This window comes from Carettochelys insculpta, chromosome 32 (assembly GCF_033958435.1).
Source record: "Carettochelys insculpta isolate YL-2023 chromosome 32, ASM3395843v1, whole genome shotgun sequence".
NCBI classification, from domain to species: domain Eukaryota; kingdom Metazoa; phylum Chordata; order Testudines; family Carettochelyidae; genus Carettochelys; species Carettochelys insculpta.
The window spans coordinates 11,007,432-11,013,699 of record NC_134168.1 but is presented as its reverse complement, the minus strand read 5'-3'; positions in this window follow the sequence as shown (position 1 = coordinate 11,013,699).

Genomic DNA, 6,268 nt, shown 5'->3' with positions numbered 1-6,268 from the left:
GCCGACATGGATTCACCAGGGGCAAGTCCTGCCTCACCAATCTGATTAGCTTCTATGACGAGGTAAGAAGCTCTGTGGACATGGGGAAGTCGGTGTCCGTGATATACCTTGACTTCAGCAAGGCTTTTGATACGGTCTCCCGCAACATTCTTGTCCATAAGTTAAGGAAATATGGATTGGATGCTTGGAGTATAAGATGGATAGAAAGCTGGCTTGATGGTCGTGCTCTATGGGTAGTGGTCAATGCCTCAATATCTGGATGGTGGATCTGTTTCAAGCGGAGTGCTGCAAGGCTTGGTTCTGGGGCCGGTGTTATTCAACATCTTTATTAATGACCTGGATGAGGGACTGGGTTGCACCCTCAGCAAGTTTGCGGATGACACAAAACTAGGGGGAGAGGTAGATATGTTGGAGGGTAGAGAGAGAATCCAGAGGGACCTGGATAAATTGGAGGACTGGGCCAAAAGAAATCTGATGCTGTTCAATAAGGAGAAGTGTAGAGTCCTGCACCTGGGGCGGAAGAATCCCAAGCATTGTTACAGGCTGGGGACTGACTGGCTCAGCAGCAGTATGATGGAAAGGGACCTAGGGGTTATGGTGGATGAAAGGCTGGATATGAGTAAACACTGTGCCCTTGTAGCCAAGAAAGCTGACGGCACACTGGGGTGCATTAGGAGGAACATTTCGAGCAGATCTAGGGAGGTAGTTATTCCTCTTTATTCGGCACTGGTGAGGTCACATCTGGAATATTGTGTCCAGTTTTGGGCCCCCCAGAATAAAAAGGATGTGGATTTGCTAGAGCAGGTTCAGCGAAGGGTAACAAAAATGATGAAGGGTCTGGAGCACAAGACCTATGAGGAGAGACTGAGGTATGTGGGTTTGTTTAGTTTACAGAAGAGAAGACTTAGAGGTGATTTAAGAGCAGCCTTCAACTTCCTGAAGGGGAGCTCTAAAGAGGAGGGTGAGAAACTGTTCTCAGTGGTGTCAGATGGCAGAACAAGGAGTAATGGTCAGAAGTTGAAGAGGGAGAGGTGTAGGTTAGATATTAGGAAAAACTACTTCCCCAGGCGGTTGGTGAAGCATTGGAATGCGTTGCCTAGAGAGGTGGTGGATTCTCCATCTCTTGAGGTTTCTAAGTCCCAGCTGGACAAGGTGCTGGCTGGGATGACTTAGTGGGGGTTGATCCTGCTTCAAGCAGGGGGCTGGACTAGATGACCTCCTGAGGTCCCTTCCAGCCCTTTGATTCTGTGATCTGTGATTCTGGGTAGGGTGCTCCCAGGCCACCCGCACACAACAGGGCAGATATGGAATGGGCGTCCCTGCAGAACTGGGGGTGGTGATGCCAGGCCTTGCTGGGGGGGCAGTTCCCTCCATCTTGCCCCTGCAAAGCCCAGCCAGACATGGGGGTGAGTGTGGGGGGCTGACCTGGTGAAGTGGGAAGGGGTGAATGTCAGGGGACTGGCAGGTGCCCTGGTACCCTGGTGAGTCCTGCCTCATCCCTCCACCTGCAGGTGGTCAGGGCCATAAACAGCAACCTGCTGCACAGAGTCACCCTCCTTGGCAGATGTGGACACCGTCAGTGGGGGATGTGGTGTTCTGGGCTTCCCCAGCTGTGTGGGGGTTGTACTGACAGACACACATCCCCATCCATGCCCCAGACCACCAAGCGTTCAGCTACATCAGGTGCAAAAGATACTTCTGGGGAGGGGGCCCTGCAGCCATGACCTCTGACCACCTAAATTTCAGGGGGTTGGGGAAGGCACGTGATGCCACATCTTCAGGAACTGCAGCCTGTTCCAGGAGCTGCATGGTGGGATCTTCTTCCCTGCTGGCTCCATCAGGGTCAGGGACACAGACACGTCCATCTGCCTGGTGGGCGAACATGACCCACCCCTGCTGCCAAGGCTCATGAAGCCCAATACAGACCACCTTGACCCCTCACTGCAGACGTTCAATACCAGGCTGGTCAGAGCCCATACGGCTGTCGAGGAGCCTTCGGCCACCTGAAGGGATGTTTCCCACGTCTCCTCAAACACCTGGACCTCAGGGAGTGCTGCCTCCCACAGGTGGTGGCCGCATGCTGTGTGCTGCAGGACTTGTGTGACTGGAGGGAAGGTTGAGGACTTCTTGCCTGTGTGGGAGGCCCGGGCTTAGCAGCTGGCCAGGATCTATGGGCAGCTGTGCATGGTGGCCATCTTGCAGGCCCATCAAGGGGTCATGCACATCCAGGAAGCCCTGAGGGGGAGCTTCACCCTGTGCGAGCAGTGACACGCTCCGCTGGGCCTCCCCACTGGGGGCTTCAGCTACACCGCTCCTCACCATGCCCCTGCCCTGCTGCCCCCACCGCTCAATAAACAGATGTTTTGTGAAAATGAGCCATGTCTTTATTTACAAGGGGGTCATGGAAACTGGTTGATGGGTGTGGAAGAAACTGAGGGGGAATGTCAAAGTGTGGTGGGCAATGCTGGGAGCCAAGAACCATATCTACATGTGCCGGCTACTTCGAAGTAGCCGCGCCAACTTTGAAATAGCGCCCGCCACGTCTACACATGGCGAGCGCTATTTCGAAGTTGGAATCGAGATAAGGTGGTGAGACGTCGAATTCACTGTCCTCATGAGGAGATGGGAATAGCGCCCTACTTCAACGTTGAATGTCGAAGTAGGGAACGTGTAGCCGATCTGTGTCTCGCAACATCGAAATAGCGGGGTCCACCATGGCGTCCATCAGCTGAGGGGTTGAGAGATGCTCTCTCTCCAGCCCCTGCGGGGTTTTATGGTCACTGTGTGCAGCAGCCCTTAGCCCAGGGCTCCTGGCTGCTGCTGTTGCAGCTGGGGATCCACGCTGCAGGCACAGGGTCTGCAACCAGTTGTCGGCTCTGTGGATCTTGTGCTGTTTAGTGCAAGTGTGTCTGGGAGGGGCCCTTTAAGGGAGCGGCTTGCTGTTGAGTCCGCCCTGTGACCCTGTCTGCAGCTGTGCCTGGCACCCTTATTTCGATGTGGGCCGCTTTGGTGTGTAGACGCTCCCCTGCAGCGCCTACTTCGATGTGGTACTGCCCAACGTCGATGTTGAACGTCGACAGCACCAGCCCTAGAGGACGTGTAGATGTTATTCTTCGAAATAGCTTATTTCGATGTAGACATAGCTAAGGTGGTGAGGGGCTCCTCTAATAGGAGGCCCTGTGCTCAGGATGCTCAGGGCTTGGGTTCTGTGGGGCACCAGCTCCAATGGGTCAGATTGCCTCAGATGCAGGGCCGGGGCCTCAGTGTCTCCAGCGGCAGGAGGGTGCGCAGGGGGAGGCTCTCTTGGGCTGCCAGACTGCAGTGGGTGCAGGAAGAGGATGGAACTGGCATCCCTGGAGATCAGGGGAGGAGGGTGAGCTGGTCCATGTGGGGTGGGGTCAGGGCTCTGCTGCTGGGACCTGGAATGTCCTTGGGATGGGGTCAATGCTGCAGTTCCTGGGGAGAAGGGCTGGGCCAGGCTGTCGTCTGCAGCTCCACCCTTACCTCTTGGAAGGGAGGGGCCTGTTCACAGTTTGTGGGTAGGGTGGGCTTGTTGGTGGGAGGGGTGGGCCGGTCCCCAGGTTGAAGTGCAGGGGTGGGGAACCTCAGCCCCAGGTTTTGGATGCCCGGCTCCAGCCAGAGGTCCAGATGGGGAGAACATGGGGGTCGGGGCTGGGCTGTGGTGCTCTGCCCAGGGCCAAGGGTAAGCCATGGGGCGCATTTTCTGGCCCTGGCCCCAACTCTGGTGGGAGAGGGGGGCAATATGGGGGCAGGACCAAGCCAATGGATGGGCCCCACCCCAATGTGAGCCGTGGGACTGACCCAGCTCCGGGGTGAACAGCTTCAGCTCTGGGTTGTGGGGGTGGCCCTGGCTCTGTAGTCGGGGCAGGGGATTGTGAGGGCCGGGCTCGGGCCGTGGTGCTGGGCATGGCTGAGGGGTGAGCCAGGAAGAGGCGCGATGGCCAGCTGCAGTCCCAGCCCCAGGGGGTGAGGTGATGCTGGGTGAGCTAACTCAGGACACAGGCCCAGGGTGGGTGGGCCGTGGGCCCAGCCCAGAGGTGAATCAAAGGCTCCAGGGGAGCTGCCCACAGATCTGGGGGAGGGGGGCGATAGGGGCTGGGTAATGGCCTGAGCCTGGACCCAGGGAAAGGGGGGAGGGGCAGCAATGCCATCACCTCTGGGGTCGGGGCCACGGGGGCAGGGCTGGGGCGCAGCCATGAGCTCCCCAGAACTCCTGAGTGGGGAGCGGTTGCCACTCCAGCAAGCCCCACCTCTGGGGAGGGCTGTGACGGCTGGGGCTGGCCCCATGGCAGCCCCTCCCTGCCTTGCGCTCCATCCCTCCTCCTGAAGCTGGGGCTGGCTGCCCCCTGGAGCACCACGCGGCTGGGGCCAACCGCTCTCCCTCGGAGCTGGGCTGGGGGGACCTGGGATGGCCTCAGTTCTGCTGCCCCCTGGAGATGGGCCTGCCCCCGGCTCACCTCACTGGTGTGGGGTCTGGCCCCACTGCAGCCTGGACTGACGGAGGGGAGGGACCAGCCCCGGGTGCTGGGAGGAGGGTCAGTGCCGCCTGCCCCCACCTCCGCTCCAGACCTGGCCTTGGCTCCACCCGCGGTGCTCTGGGCAGGAGTCACTCTCCCGTTCTTGTCTGAGCCCAGGGCCACCCCTGGGAGTCACTGCGAGGGGGACGAGGCGCTGGGCCATCAGGCACGTCCCTGGGGGGCTCTGCTAGCTGGGAGAGCGCAAGGTGCACCCTTTGGCAGTGGGGCTGCAAATCCAAGTGTTTGGCAATTGCCGTGTTGGTACCAAAGGGGGCCAGGCTCATGGGGGAGAAGAAGCGTCCCACAGGCCAGTGATCTCCCTTCCACTCTTCAGGTGGGGGATAAGGATGCTGGGTGATCCACCCCCCCACCCGCCAGGGGTCTAACCAGCAGGGGCCAGAGGAGAAAGGGGGCGGGGATCTGCCAAGCCTGTGAGCCCTGCTCAAGTGTGATGGGTCTGTGCAGAAAATGTTTCGTCCCTTGAGTTAAATGGACGAATCACAAAGCAGCTCTTGGCCCAAAGGAAGCTGCTGCCAGAGACCTCAGCTCTACCCCCTGCGTCTGTGCAGCCCGGGCAGCCCGGCCTCGGGGCAGAGCGGGTGGGTGGGGGCGCTCGGGGGGCAGCGCTCAGCCTGGATTCTCAGGCTGTAGGTGATGAGATCGACCGGGGAGCCCAGACTGTGTGGGAGACGGAGAGCAGGAGTTTTAGGGTGTCGCGTTCGGGTAGGACGTGAACAGCCACCTGGAGCCCCCATAAATCTGCACCCACCCTGGGGGGAGAGGAGCAGGGAGAAAAGGCCTTTGCTTCCCTCCGGCTGCTGAGATTCTGGGGGTGCGGCCTCGTCCAGCACTCAACACAGCAGGGAAGAGAAGGAGGGGGAGTGAGACAAGGGGCAAGGTGGTTTGGCTTTTCTTTATTTCAGAGGAAGGGAAGTCAGTGGAGGAGGTTTAATGAGTGATGGGGAGAAACTTTAGCGGCTTCGGCCTCCTTTGTTCTCCTGTGCAACCAGGGCATTGTAGCAGGAAGTTAGGTAAGGTGAGTGGGTTGCTCCACAAAAATCCTTTCCCACGTGATTCAATGCACATCCCCGTCCCTGGAACGACCAGAGGTACCTGAGCACATCCACATGGAACTACAGAAAAGCAACGGAGAGTCAGACACCAGATGTTTTGGAACATGTTGGGTCAGGCCCAGCCCTGGTGTCACCGTCCTGCAAAGAGGGGAGTTACACCAGGGAGTTTGTCCCATGTATCCCATGGGGGGTGGATGGTTTTAATGAGGCCCTCTGGGAATTAATTAACAGCAACGTTTATTGTGTCATGTCCCACTGAAAACTCACTTCAACTTGCCCTGTTTTCAGGGGACATGACACAATTAACGTTGCTGTTAATTAATTCCCAGAGGGCTTCATTAAACCCATCCACCCCCCATGGGATACATGAGGGATGGCAAAGTTTAGAGTCCACTGAAATAGTTTTGTGTGTGTGGAAATCCCAGATTGCCTAGTTACTGCAGACACGTTTGCTCAAGGGGTGCGAACGTTCCCCTGGGCTTTACTGAGATGGATCCAGAGGCTTTTGCTGCTGTCTTGGCGCTGATAAAGGATGAATGGCAATTTGGTGGCTTTGGCGCCTTTCCCACTGCACAGTGAGAAATGCCCTGACTACGGCTGCAGGCCTAAGACCTGTGTGAGGTCAATGGGTGGAGAATTCTCGACTTCCAGTGGCGT